General features: G+C 40.6%; 1 protein-coding gene across 2 annotated transcripts in view; it reads left to right on the plus strand.

Moving 5' to 3' along the window:
- The first annotated feature begins 452 nt into the window (after window positions 1–452).
- Window positions 453–15489, plus strand: part of RALGAPB (Ral GTPase activating protein non-catalytic subunit beta) — an 84692-nt gene continuing 69655 nt past the window's right edge. For both annotated transcript variants that reach the window (XM_061127270.1, XM_061127271.1), the window contains exon 1: window positions 453–667. The gene's annotated coding sequence lies outside the window, so the exon portion shown is untranslated. The remainder of the gene's footprint in view (window positions 668–15489) is intronic.

The following is a 15489-nucleotide window of genomic DNA, read 5'->3' on the forward strand; positions in this document are numbered from 1 at the left end:
CATAATGCTATAAGGGGCGAGGGGAGCGGTAAAGGCCACATTTCAAAAGAAGGGTGCTGTAATGGTGGGACGTGAGAAATTCCTGGAACCTGAGTAGGAGCTAGAAACTTGCAGAGAAGACCTTACTTCGTTCGCATCAAAAACAGGCAGAGTTCCGACTGATTCGTACAGACGCAGGTGGACCGCCTCCCCGCCCGTATTGCGATGAGGTAGGAGTATCCGTCACTCCACTCCTGCTCTTCTTGATCCGGAAAAGGAGGCGGGACTATGTCCCGCGCGCGGCGATCTGGGATAGCTGCGCACGCGCAGCTTCCGGCTCCGTGTCTTGGGAATTATTTGACGCCGCCGTCTGGGACCCGCACAAGTCTCTGATCAGGCGTGCCGCGCACGCGCAGTGGCCGAGTCGGCTCGGGGAGTTATTTGACGCTGCCGCCCCTGGCAGTCGGAAGTTGCCTGAGCAGATCCCAGCCGGCTGGCCCGACTGGCCTTCGTCGTCCCCGGGCGCCGTGGGAGAGTCGCTGACGAGTGAACAGAACGACCGCCTGAGGACAGCCGGCCAGGGCAGCGAAAGCGCCGGTCCTATGGCGCGGGTGGCGTGAGGCGGAAGGCCGAGTGCGGCCGGCGGCGGCGCCCACCCCAGCGATGCGGGCCCCGCCCGTCGCCTCAGGTAAGCGGGCGGGCCTCCAGGTCTCGGCCAGACCCTCCCCTCTTCTTCCCTCAGGCTGGTCCAGGGATGTCTAAGCCTTGTTTCTCGGCCCCGGAGGCTCTAAGGGCCCGGCCTTCGGAAGCGCATCTCATTTTTTTTTGGGGGGGGGGGGGACCCACGGGGTCCGGGGGAGCTTGGCCCAGGAGTCGGTGGCCTCTGTCGGGTCTGCTCAAACCCGGGGTGGCTCTTGAGAGCTGCCCTGGCCGGGAGAAGCTCTTTCCTGGCAGCCTGGGGGAGGGGGCGGGTCTGGAGGGGAGCTAGACAACTCCGGCGAAGAATCTGGTCCAGCAGCAAGGTTGGTCGAGTGGCTGCCGCCCTTTGGGGACGATGCTGCCCATTGCATGGTGACTCTCGAGGAGGAAGAGTTAATAATGAAGATGAACAATTAGCCCTTCTTTAGCGCTTACTATACGCCGGGCGTTGTGCCAGGCCATTACGTTCACCCCATCCAAGTTAACAACAACTCGGTAAGGGAGGATGATTATCCCCATCTTCCTGATGAGGCAACTGAGGCCCGTAATGGTTAGGTGACAACTATGCCCAAGGTCACAGAGCTGGTAAATTTGACTCCAGATTTAAGTTCTTAACTATTAGGTCAGTGGCTCTCCAACTTCGCTGCACGTAAAAATGACCTGGAACAGCTTTTAAAGATTTCTGATGCACAGGTAACAGAGCCAGGCCATTTAAATCAGCGTGTCTGGGAGGGGAGCTGGGGGGCGGGGGGCGGGAACGACGCCAGACAGCAGTATTTCTTAAAGATCCGCACCCCACCCCCACCCCCCCGCCGCCGTGAATTCAGTGTGCAGCAAAGTTTGGGAACTGCTAGATAATTTTGCATCTCAAGAAAACGTTTCAGTGTTTCTCCAGTTTAACTGTGTAGGAGAATCTTCTGGGACTTTTTTTTTAAAACTCTGGTTCCACCCGCAGATAATCTTTTCATTAGGCTCATTGCACCTTGTGAAAGCCTATTGGGGGTGGGAAGTAACTTTCTGTGCAGGATTTCCTAGTCAGCTGGACCTTTTAAAGTGCCTACATCTCCTGCGAAACTGTTACCTTTCAATTTTCCTAGATACACAGTACTCACGGATATAGTGTCTCTGATCTCAGGGTCTTGTTTGCATATGTTGTTCTTTGCCTAGACTGTCCTCTTTGGTTTCTCCCTGCGCCACCCAAACACACACACTTCTGCTCTTTTCTTACACACGTGCACGGAGCCTTTTCTTCCTATCTTTGGCTGCATAACTCCCAGCGTTTTTAACCTTCAGGATGCCTCTATCTGTGACCCTTCCCCTCCAACCCCTCACTCCCAACAACCTTGGGTCTTTCCTATCTGCTCCTTAGCATGATCCTAATGAAATTTACCAATGATCTTTCTATGCCATATTTCTCTTTCTTCTGCTAAGATTGTGAGCGACTTGGACCATCTTTTCTCATCTCTGGATTCCTCCCAGTGCTTTGACATACAGACTCAACAAAGGTTTTACTGAATGGAATGTCTGAGTCCCTCTTACGCCACATATTGCATGCGGCAAACAGATCCTTCTCTATTTTCATATTTGCAAAAGGTGTTTGGTATCTTAGTCTACAGAGTTTTGCTCTTTTTTGCTTGAAAATACTCTAGTTAGGTTAATTAATTTCCCCAAGTTGAATAAACACATTGCATTCTTAGCACTCGAATTGCACTAAGTTGCACACTTAGCACTTAGGGACACACTTGAAAGGACTATGTGCAGTCAACATTGGTTGATTTTTAATATCTAGTTTCATCACAAGCAGATACAATCAGTTCTGTAGTGGAAACCTTTTTTATTGCTCTTAGACCTTTGTCTATGTTCCCTGCTGAACACTATGCTGTCCAAAGTGTTTAGTTATCATCCACTTAGTGTAATTGGGCTTTCCTGGTGGCTCAGAGGGTAAGGAGTCTGCCTGCAATGCAGGAGACCCGGGTTCGATCCCTGGGTCGAGAAGATCCCCTAGAGAAGGGAATGGCTACCCACTCCAGTATTCTTGCCTGGGAAATCCCATGGATAGAAGAGTCTGGCAGGCTACACCCCATGGGCTCACAAAGAATTGGGTACCACTGAGCAGCTTAACACTTTCAAATGTTACTACCTTGTTGGCACTTGGTAAATACTAATAGATGGAATTGCTGCTGGTAGTTCATCCTATTACTGGGAGGGAGAATTTAAGAAATACTTAACAAAGATTGAAACCTTGATGTCAGAAGAATTGACAGTATATATTTATTACAGAATGCCTGAACTGCTATTGTCCAACATATTTACAAATTTTAAAGGAAGGCAGGCTGGTAATTCAGATTATATTTGTTCTTGGCTAGTCTTAAAACCATGTAAGGTTTATAAGAGTGAGTGAGTATGTGTGTGAAGGTCATTATGAAGAGGTTTTTTGACAATAAAGATTTTATTGCAGTTAAAGATGGTGAAGTATAGGGACTGAATAAAAAGCACATTTCATGTAATGGCACTCTTTACATTATACAGATTGTTATAGAAAGATTTTCTTGGTTCAGTTTTATATTGTTTTCTCAAATTTTAGGCTAAGGCTAATGTAGAAACTGATGGAATAATTTATGTTAAATCCAGATACTCAAGAAACTTGCCCTTGTTTCTCTGATCAGATGTCGCAGAGTATCCCATTCTGGCCTCAGCACATGAAAGAAACTCAATCTTTAAGCCTCAGGTTTAAGTCTCTAGTTGATCCCCAAGAAAAGATGAAAAGCTACACAGACTCAGTTAAAGACCAAAAGTGACTGTAATCATGAGAGCCTGAGGACTAAAAATGATTCTTTTAAATATGAGGTCCCCATCGGAGTTAGTAGATGTGTTGCCTGACATCTGTAAAGACCTTTCAGATAGAATACATTATTTTCTTTGGTGCAAGCTGATTAAGAGTTTTAGAAATAAGGTACATGGAGTTTACGTTTTTATAGATGAAGAAAGTAGGTAACTTGCTCAGGACTACATGGTTGGCTGTAGCACATCCAAGACTAGGAGGCAGGTCTTCTTGCTCTGTACACAGTATCCCCTTCCACCCTCACGCCTCTCCTAAGAGGATGTCTTGTTTCTTGTGTGTGTGTGTTTTGGGGATGGGGGAAGTGGACAGTGTAGTGTGCTATGTTTGAGATACCAAGTTAGATAAATAGTGGGTGCTTTTCATCGTATGACATATACTTTGCTGTATAAACTGGGGATGTTACGATAAATAAGACACAGCTCCTTTCCCTCAGGAATCTATAGTCTAATAAGGGTTGTAATAAAAGTAAAAGTGTAGTATCTAAGGCAGCTTTGCCAAATAGAAATTTCTGGAACTGTTCTATATCTGCACTGTCCAATATGGTAGCCATTAGCCACATGTGATATGGAGGACTTGAAATTTAACTAGTGTAACTGAACTGAATTTGTAATTTAATTCAAATTTAAGTAACATGTAGTTATGGTTACTGTATTAGAGCAAGTGTGAGACATCAAAGATGAGCATGAGCATTGTGGTGGTGATGGGGACAGGCAGAGTATTCTTTTGGAGCGGGGGTAGGCTAGCAAAAACTACCTGTTTTCACTTTTCGGAAGAAATGCAGGCAGAACTTGTCTCTCTCTCTTGTAATTCAGGCATGTTATAGGATCCCTAACAGTAAGAATCTGGTGTACAGGTGAATACATTCCTTTTTGGCCAAGGTTGATTGATATTTACCATGGTGGTCAATAGGACTACAACGGAAATATGAAATGTGTTCTTTTTGTCTTTGTTAGTTATAAAAGTTCTATGCGTGACCTTGAACACATGTATGTGCCTTAAAATCCAGCATTTATTTACTCAGTTCATTTATTAAGTGTTTTGGCACCCTATACCCTATTTTTCCTTAGAGAAATAAAGCATGCCTGATAGTGTCTATCTTGAATTTGTACTACTCAGAGTATGTTGACTTACGTTTCTTTGTTTGATCCTTCTCCCAAGTCACTGTAGCTAGGTACTGCAGGTATTCTCCCTGTTTTAGAGGTGAGGAAACTATGACAAAGAAATGCCAAGTGACTTGTCCAAGGTCATATGGTGAGGTGCAGAGTCCGAACAAAAGAAGGAGCATTGGACTTCGCGGCAAGAGGTGGAATTTCTTGTCCCAGCTCACCTGTTGCTTGATGTGACTGTGAGCAAGTCGTAGTGGCTAGTGACATCTGTCTTCTTAACTTCCTAGGCTTGTTATGAAATTAAAGTGAAGTAACGTGAGAACTTTTTGAAAATGGTCAATTGTACAAAGGTGCGTTGTTATCCAGCACGATCTGCAATAGTTTTTTTTTTTAAATTTTTTTTATTAGTTGGAGGCTAATTACTTCACAGTATTTCAGTGAGTTTTGTCATACATTGATATGAATCAGCCATAGATTTACACGTATTCCCCATCCCGATCCCCCCTCCCACTGCAATAGTTTTTTTGTTGTAGGCTGTTCCCTTCATAAATCATCACCTCAGTTATCATATTGAATGCTACTGTATCATGGATTTATTCATCGTGGGTTTCTCTTCTTCACTATGAAACTTTTTCTTGAGCAGCCATTGTGTCGTATTCATATTTGCCTCCCTACATGTTAGGACAATATCTGATACATAGCAGGTGTTTTATAAATGTTTGTTCAATGAAATAACTGATATATGAATTTATTTTACAAAGTTAAAAACAGTTGTTTTCTGTAATTAGATTTGAAGTGCCTTAGGAACAAGAATGATGTTTATTCATTATGATATTCCCCGTGCTTGGTGTATAGAAGGCATGTAATAAATATTGGCTGAGTCAGTTGATGTAATTAATGCCAGACTGTGGTCTTAGTGTATCTACCACCGTATTGATCATTTTGGTAATTTGTCAGTTAGACCAGACCTTCATGTTACTCTGTGGTAGTTCTTACAAGCCATAAGCTGTTACCTAGCACACAATAACCTGACATTAGTAACATCCAGAGATTACCTAGAAAGTGGATATGTGTACAGTTGGGAAGGATATTAAGTGATCTTCAAGGGGGCACTGTCATTTTTGTCTTCCTTCTATCTGGTAAAAAATCCATCTGCAATGCAGGAGAACCTGGTTCGATCCCTGGGTTGGGAAGATCCGCTGGAGAAGGCATAGGCTACCCACTCCAGTATTCTTGGGCTTCCCTTGTGTCTCAGTTGGTAAAGAATCTGCCTGCAATGCGGGAGACATGGGTTCGATCCCTGGGTTGGGAAGATCCTCTGGAGAAGGGAACAGCTACCCACTCCAGTGTTCTGGCCTGGAGAATTCTGTGGACTGTATAGTCCATGGGGTTGCAAAGAGTCGGACACGACTGAGCAACTTTCACTTTCAATTCAATATCACATTTACTTCTGGAGTGTTGAAAGTGGAGACTTTGCTGCTAGCACCTCAAGTTAATAGCCAACAGCCCTGACAGCTGGGAAGGAGACTCATAAGAACCTTAACATAGCAGGCAAAGCTCTCAACCATCTGACTTCAGTTATGTCTTCCTATTTCACCACAGCGCCCACCCTCCCTGCCATGTTCCCATCCTTCCTGCCCTTCCCTTCCTCAGTGTATCAGACACACTGGAGTCTGCTTTTCTGCTGTCCCCTCAGCCTGTATTGGACACTTCCATCAAATTTCCTTAGTAGGAATTCAGTTCCTGTTGTGTTATTCCTGTGATAAAATTAAACTTTTTCTCATCTCTGCCCCCAGTTTTTACTACATTAATTTCAGATCTCCAGTCCTAGTATTCATAGTCTTTCATAATTATTATCATTATAATAATGAACTTATTCCATAAATTCAAGATAAGTCACTGCTTATCTTGAAACCCTACTGCCTTCTGTATGTAGCTTTCTTTTCTGCCAGTCTAGGTTTTTAGTTTCTGATGCCATTTTTTGCTACTTGACGCAAGTGTCCTTCCTCTTATATATTAGCTGCCCCTTCTGTTCTCTTATCCACTGCATTTTCTTATCTCTGTTAAAATTTATAACCTTCTTTCAGTACCCAATTCATATGCCCCATGTCTTCCCTGATCTTATCCTTTTGCTTTCCAGCTCAGCCTTTCTTTCATCCAAAAGTAATCTTTTGTCCTCTAAACTTAGAAAATATCTTGCCTAAAGCTTTTCTTGTTTTTTTTTTAAAGGGGGTGTTCAGAACTTGAATTTTTTAACTTATGTTAGTTATTTATGTATTTTTTTAACCTCCTCAATTAGACTATAAACTTACTGAAATAGTAACCAAGTCCTAGTAATCTGTTTCCTTCCTGATCTACTGCATTGTACATAATAGATGGTTATTAACTGTCTATTGAATAAGTCAACTTGATGCCAGTGTCTGAATATTTGTGTGTATGGTGAAGTCTACCCGTATATACTTACCAATTCTTTGACATGTTGTTGTTCAGTCACCAAGTAATATCTGACTCTGCAGCACGCCAGGCCTCCCTCTCCCTTACCGTCTCCTGGAGTTTGCCCAAGTTCATGTCCATTGAATCGGTGATGCCGTCCAACCATCTCATCCTCTCTTGCCCTCTTCTGCCTTCAGTCTTTCCTAGCATCAGGGTCTTTTCCAGTGGGTCAGCTCTTTGCATCAGGTGGCCAAAGGATTGGAGCTTCAGCTTCAGCTTCAGTCCTTCAGTGGGTATTCAGAATTGATTTCCTTTAGGATTGACTGGTTTGATCACCTTGCTGTCCAAGGGACTTTCAAGAGTCTTCTCCAGCACCACTGTTCGAAAGCATCAGTTCTTCGGTGCTCTGCCTTTATGACATGAAGAGTTATTAATTAGGGGCTTCCCAGGTAAAGAACCCACCTGCCAGTGCAGGAGATTCAAGAGACCATGGGTTTGATCCCTGCGTGAGGAAGATCCCCTGGAGGAGGGCATGGCAACCCACTCCAGTTTTCTTGCCTGGGAAATCCCATGGACAGAGGATCCTGGAGGACTACAGTCCATAGGGTCACAAAGAGTCAGACATGACTGAAGTGACTTAGCACGTATTCATGCTATTAATAAGAACTTATTACATCAAACTGTACAACAGTTCTACTACTCAGCTAAAACTACTCATATTTTTTCTGTGATCCTTCTAATTTTCAGTCATGAATGTTTTTCTAGTTGTAATCATGATATATACATCCCCCCATACATGTTCCAAACATCTTACACGTCTTGATTCTCTAATCACCACAACTCTAAAGTGGGCCGTTATCCTACTATTATTCGCATTTTACAGATAAGGGTGCTCAGATGCAGAGGTAGAGTAACTTTTGTAAGATTTCTTAGCTTGCAGGTGGTGGAGTTGGGATTTGAATATAAGAAGCTTAGTTCCAGAGTTCTGGCTTTTAACTAGGACTATTTGTTTAACTATATGTTTAACTCTTATTTGTTTTCATGCTTCTCATCTCTATGTTTAATGTCTACATTATAGTATATAGAGTTAATATGCCCTAATTATGAAGGTATTCCATTATTGATGGACAGTTAAATTATGCTCACTTCCCCATCTTAAGTGCAATACAACAGTGAATGTCTAGTGCATTTCTCTATTTAATTGTTTTTATGAGGATAAATAAGTGATATTAATATTACTGCATCAAAGCACCTGATATTACTATGTCTCCTACTGCTGCTGCTAAGTCACTTCAGTCGTGTCCGACTCCGTGCGACCCCATAGACGGCAGCCCACCAGGCTCCCCCGTCTCTGGGATTCTCCAGGCAAGAACACTGGAGTGGGTTGCCGTTTCCTTCTCCAATGAGTTAAAGTGAAAAGTGAAAGAAGTCGCTTAGTCGTGTCCGACTCTTAGCGACCCCATGGACTGCAGCCTACCAGGCTCTTCCATCCACAGGATTTTCCAGGCAAGAGTACTGGAGTGGGGTGCCATTGCCTTCTTCCATGTCTCTTACTATGTATTGTGAAAACATTCATGCTGTTCTTGGGTGAATGGTTAGAAAAATGGCATCAGCCCGAGGTGCCTTACAGATGTGTCCGTACAGTGGCAGGATAGAACTAGAAACGGTTCCATAGTGAGTGGGCTAGGCAGTCAAGGCCCAACAGGATTTTTGACTTCTGAGAGGTTGATGCTGATTTGAACATCCCTGTCCAGGAGGACCTAGACTATGTAGCACTTCTGGTTCCTAAAACTGTTGACGTTCTTTGAGATCTCTGGGTTTGGTGTTGGGACAGCCTGAGCTGTCCAGCAAGAGGAGTTTCTTAGTTGTGTGTTTGAGAGCAGCTGACCCCTGACAAAACCGAGTCCAGCAGGACTTAGCCTGCCAGATCTGCCACGTTACACTCGACCCTCATCTTTTTTCCTCCCCTAATGGCAGCAACCGTGAAACCAAATGATGTTATAGGACCTCCACAGATAGATTATAACCCCAGGCCCTGGGGCAGAGATGGATTAGGGTAACTTCCAGGGTGGCAATGGCCATTCATAATATATACTTCCCTACCTTCCTTCCCCAAGAATCATGCTAATTCAGTTATCAAAAGTAGCATATGCTTTTATCTTTGTTCAGAGTCATAAATTGACCCATGGGTTCTTTTTAGCTTGCATCCTGTTTTGTTTTGTTTTTTAAACTTGAGTCAGCTGAAAACATTTAAAGAGTAGACTTTACAGACAAGTTCAAATTTTCTCTGTGTCTCTTGAAAAATTGGGTTTGCATTCCTTAGGGGTAATAGTTGGCTAGGGCTGAGTAGTGACTGTGCCATTAAAGAGAGCTTTAATTCTCTAGTTTGCCACAATGCCCACCCTACCCCCTTCACAATTTACTGTGTTTAGTTTCCTAGACTGGAGGTTTGCATCATTCCCAGACCTAATATTTGGTAATGACTGCGTCACTGTGTTGAAATTAACACATAATATATAACCTAACAATACAGAAACTAAAAATCTGTGAAACTAACAGTAACAAATTAAAACCATGAATTAACTATCCTTCCGATAAAATTGGTATTTTGGTAAAAATGCTCAGGTCCAGCTATCCTAGAGGACATATAAAGTGGTCAGATGCTTGTGTCTGCTTATAAATTGAGAAGTAAGGCAGTAATATGGCACTTTATATTTGACATTTTGAAATAAGGGCTAAGTATATACAAAGTTCTTGTGATTGTGTTCCTGGAAGCAGTGTGTGGTATTAGCAACTCAGATACCACAAAATGCTATCACTTTTGGTGATGTGATTGTTCTGAAATGGTGAACAGTTCTTGGTATAGTAAGGTTCTGAACATGAAAACCTTTCCTCAATTTGCAGGGTTGTGTTACTGGAAAATTTGGTGTATATTAAAACACCACAAAATATTTTGTATATATGAGTAAAAGTTAGATTTTTAGGCTTAGACAATTGAAAACACAATGATTTTTCTGGCAGACATTAGAAAGTCAGGTAAAATGTAGCATAGTTGTAGCATAATTATTCATTGTGCAGGACTATCTTCTGAATTATAAGAAGATCTGCCCATAAATAACCTGGATCTGCCTGTAAATAACCGGTAGCATGCCCTGATCATAATGTTAACCAGAAGTGCACTTAATGTTTCCCAGATACCCTCCAGGGGGGCAGTCCTTTTTTTAATTGAAAATCTTTCCCTTAAACTCTTGAAATGTGTCCCATTGGCCTTACCTCCTAAATCAGAGTGTGGTTTTATCACACATTTTGCTAGTTTAATAGGTACGAAAGGATACTTTTTAGTTGCTTTACTTTTTGATTTTCTTATTTGTTTCCAGTGTTTATTTTCTCTTCATTGTTTTATTTAACTTGCCTGTGCAGTTGGCCCTCTCTGTTGGTGGTCCCGAATCTGCAACTTCACCCAACCAGGAATTGAAAATATTTAGGAAAAAAATTTTCAGAAAGTTCCAGAAGGAAAAACTTGAATTTACCATGTGCAGGCAGCTTTTTATATGGCATTTATCTTGTATTTACAACTATTTACATAGCATTTTCACTGTATGAGGTATTTATTATAAATAATCTAGAGATAATTTAAAGTATATGGGAGGATGTGCATAGATTATATGTAATTACTTTATGTAAGGGACCTGGTTGTTTGCGATTTTAATATTGTCAGAGGGTCCTCAAACCAGTACCCCGTGGAAACCAAGGGACAGTTGTAATTACAATGTATATCTTTATCTTAATATTTTTGTCTTTTATGCATTTTATTGAAGTTTAGCATCTGTATTTTTCTATTGATATTACATGCATTTAAATATTTTAATTTAACCTTTTCATTGTATCTTTCTATTCCTGTCTACCTGACATGTTTCTTGAAATGTGATAAGCATTTTTAAGCATTTATTTCGTTTTCTTCCATGTAATCATTTAAACATTAATAGATTTGAAGAATTAAAAATCTCTTACATTTAAAAACTTTAAACAAAATTTTAAGAAAAATTTAGGAGCTATTAGTCCTGTTTGGTCTTCCAGAGTGTTTTTCAAGAAAGATACTCCTGTCTATACTTCAGAATTGAGAAGGGTGGTAGCTGTTTCTTAAAAGCAAATTCCCAGGCCCTAACGCAGACCTATAGAATCAAGCTTTTTAGGGATGGAGTTTTGGAATCTGCATTTTAAACTAGAAGGGCTATTCTTATGTGTACAGTGGAGTTTGAAAGCTAGCTTGTCTTTTTTTTTTTTCCTTAAAACACTTTTTCTGCTCCAATAATGTATTGCCTGGAATGGACACTAAATATTACTTAAATATTCCTTAAATATTTGAAAACCTTCCAACTACTTTTTTTTTTTTTTAACTAATAAATACCTTAAAGCGAATGGACATTTTCAATTTTTTGTTTGTATACAGCATGTAAAATTTTGGACTTCCTTCGATGGCATAAAGGGAACAGCTTCTAACATCTTCCTTTTCCCCATTGGTAAACTTTGGCATTCTAAAACTTTCAGTACGCACTGCGTGCCAAGGACTTCTCAAAGATTCAGGAAGTGAGGTTTCCCCTCAAAAAGGTTGACACACTTGTGGTAAAAGATATCTTTACAAAGCTAACGAATAACCTAACGTGACACTTAAAATGCATAGCCTGTAATAGGCACTCAGAGATGGGGTAGAGGGGTGATTGGAGGATCAAAAAAAAAAAGTTTTCCCAAAGAGGATACTTGAACTGTACCTTGAAGGGTAGAGACTTCATAAGGTGGATTGAAGTGGGGTACAGCATGAGTTGTAATAATAAGGTGTGAAAAAACTTGTTGAGTTTGAGCAATCATCAGTAGTTCTTGGGGCCATTGCTTGGAGGATGGGATGGGAAAGTGGCAGTAGAAGATAAAACTGGGAAGGTGGATAAGCAGTTTCAATTAGAATTTGAGCAAGGTTTTTTCCTTTATTTGGATAAAATCATCTTAAATTTTATATAAAAGAGTAAATGCCTGAGGATACGTAAGAAAGTTTTGGAAAAAAAATAGTCAAGGTAGAGGGAGCTTGCTTTCTAGATACTAAAACGTTGTATAAAGCCACTGAATTTAAATCATGATAACATGAGCATAGAAGTAGACAGATAGTTGAACAGAAGAGGTTTGTAAATTTCTACATAAATGGGAATTTAATATATGACAAATTGGTATTTCAGGTCAGTAGGAAAGGGTGTGATTTTTTAAAAAAATATTTATATTTGACTACATCAGGTCTTGGTTGCGTCACTGAGTCTTTTGTTGCGGTGCCTGGACTCTAGTTGTGGTCTGTGGGCTCAGTAGCTGCAGCATGCGAGCTCTCTAGTTGTGTGCTCAGACTCCAGAGCATGTGAGCTCAGTGGTTGTAGTGTAGGGGCTTAGTTGTTCCACTCCATGTGGGATCTTAGTTCCCCAACTAGGGATCAAACCCATGTCCCTGCATTTCAAGGCAGATTCTTTTTATTTTTTTTCCTTTGTTTTTATTAGTTGGAGGCTAATCAAGGCAGATTCTTAACCGCTGGACCACCAGGGAAGTCCCAAGGATGTGTTTTTAATAGATGATGTTGACACAACTGACTATAAATCTTAAAGGAAATAAAATTGGATCTTTCCTGTAACACTTATAGAAGTAAATTCCAGATGGCAAAAACTTAAATGTGAGGACCAAATTATCTTTCTTGGAAATCTAGTAGACTACATACATACATTTTAGGGTTATGTTTTTAAACTTTTGGACCTAGACCCATTATAAATATTTTATGTATTTTATATTGTGACCCAGAACATACGCATATATAAAAAATGAAACAAGATTTCACAGAACTTTGCTTACCTTTACTGTGTATGGTGCCTTTATTATATATTCTATTCCATGTAATTAAAAAGTGTTATCTATTACATTTATTTTATGACCCACGTTTTGAAAAGCACTGATATGAAGGATAGGAGGGAGAAATCGTCTTAAGGCAGACTCAAAACTAGAAAGGAGTAAAATAAAAATATATTTGGCTAGAATAGTGACATTTCATTTCATACCTCTAAACTGGCAAATAAATAAATACATAAGTAAATCTGATTCTTGGCAAAAGATTGGGAGTAAGAAGATGGAAAGGCTCTCATCCATTCCTAATGTGAATGGGAGTTATTACAGCTTTTGGGGAAGTGATCTGGCAAGACCTGTTAACATTAAAAATACATATACTCTTCGATCCAGTAGTTTCCCTTGTAGAAATTTAAATGCCACTGATTAAGGATATATAAACAAGCCTATTTTTTGCATTGTTATTTCCTAGTGACAAAAAATGGGAAATGAAGTAAACATATTAGGAGTATTCTGTTTATTACAAAAAATGGGAAATGAAGTAAATATGCTAGTTTTTTTCTCCTGAAAAAAACATTATTAGGAGATTGGTTGAATAAATTAGAATAGTTGATAACCATGAAAAAGAATCTGTTATTAGAAGGAAATATATTTGTGAGGTACTGGTGAATGGGAAAAAGTATATAGTTCCTAGCTTTGTGTGTATATAAATTATTTTAATATGACTGAGCAAAATACAAGAGGACATGTTAGGTTGTTTAAATGGATTATCTGTTCTGGGAAGTGAATTACTTGGCTAGGGAATGAAGGCAAACAAATGAAAAGGGTGAAAAATCACACTAAAACAAAAAACCCTGTAGTATAATGTTCCTGTGCATTTAGGTAAGAGATTATAGTGTGTGTATGTATATTATACTGTGTACTATATGTATATATTTATGTGTATATATGCTTATTTAAAAAGGTGAGAAAAAATGTGTGGGTATAAGTTGTCCTCTGATGGAATGGCACCCTATCAGAATTTCCCCGCACCCTATCAATCAGAGTTTCCCCGTTTTTCCCTTCCAGTTTTGAGAGAGTTATTTTAGGGCAGCCAGGGTGTGGGGGAACACCAGGATACCCTTGTCGGTGGTTCCTTATAAATCCTAAGGAGACTGAGGCAACTTTAATAGAGTCTTATATCCACCCATCCTTCACATTGTAGGTACCTTGTTTGATGCTGATTCATCCCTTCTGCCTTTGTGTTTTCAGGGACTCTTGTCAGAGGAGGGCCGTATCCTCTTGAAAAACACGTACTTGTTGAGCCAGAATGAGGTTTTCTAAGATAAAATTAAACAAAGCTACCCATTTGAAGAAAAACTAGCTTAAGGGACGGAACTTTTTAAAGTTTAAATGTACCCTTAAGGGAGGGGGGTTCAGGATGGGGGACACATGTAAATCCATGGCTGATTCATGTCAATGTACGGCAAAAACCACTACAATATTGTAAAGTAATTAGCCTCCAACTAATAAAAATAAATGGAAAAAAAAAAGTACCCTTAAATTCTGTTGGTTGGGCTAACAGGTTTCAGAGCAAGTAGAAAGTGAAAGTTTACAGAAATGAATTGGAAAGGGCCAATCATCCTTGATTTGCTTCATGAATATGGCGTTCGTGATTATACTATTTACATTGTAATCACATAAATAACGTTTTCTGTGGCTAGAATTTTTTATTTGTGTAATAGACTTAGATATCGTTTCATAGAGAATATACAGCATTGGGAAAAGCAGTCTATATCGTGGAGAATCTATAGACTAGAGAGGGGCAGTACGTGCTCCGGTCAAGAGCATGGTCTGTGGAGCGCAACAGATATGGACTCAAAACCCAGCTCTATCATGTTATGGTTCTGAAGCCTCAGGGAAGCAGCGTACCTCTCTATGCCTCAGTTTTTTCATCTGTGAAATAGGGATAATGTGACTTAATTTTCACAGAGTTGTGATACTTTTATGAGCAGTAGGTAATACATGCTCAATAAGTGGCAGGTATTAATAAATTTTGTGAAGGATACTGAGTTCCAGGTGTTCCATTACCAGAAGAGGGTATGCCACTGCTGTAGAGAATGAAATGTTCTCGAAGAACCTTATATCTGATTTAAGGGCAGTGGTGGGAAATTGGAGGGGTCTGTTCCTAGCATGTAATAGGTACTTGGAAACTGTTGACTGAAAAATCTGTAGCTTGGAGTAAACCCTTTCCTCTGTCTCCCTTTTCTACTTGGAGCATACCCTTCTTCCTTCTTTTTCTATCCTGGAACATGGAATGAGGAGGGTTCCCTCATGCCGTGAGTGCCCCAGATCTGATTATTTTATCCCCTTGCACGGTGGCCATCTGCCCCAGCTCTCCTCTGGGCTTCTGAAGGCTCTTTTTTGGGGAGGTGCTCAGACAGCTGCTTCCCAGGGTCTGCCTTTCCTACCTTATCTCACCAAGAGGCTATTGAGAACATTCTCAAAACATTTAGGTGTTTTTTTTTTTCCCCCGCAGTCATCTCGAGGCAGCTGCTTTATCGTGCTATGTAAAGTAAATATGT

Source organism: Dama dama, chromosome 23 (genome assembly GCF_033118175.1).
Source record: "Dama dama isolate Ldn47 chromosome 23, ASM3311817v1, whole genome shotgun sequence".
In the NCBI taxonomy this organism is placed as follows: Eukaryota; Metazoa; Chordata; class Mammalia; order Artiodactyla; family Cervidae; genus Dama; species Dama dama.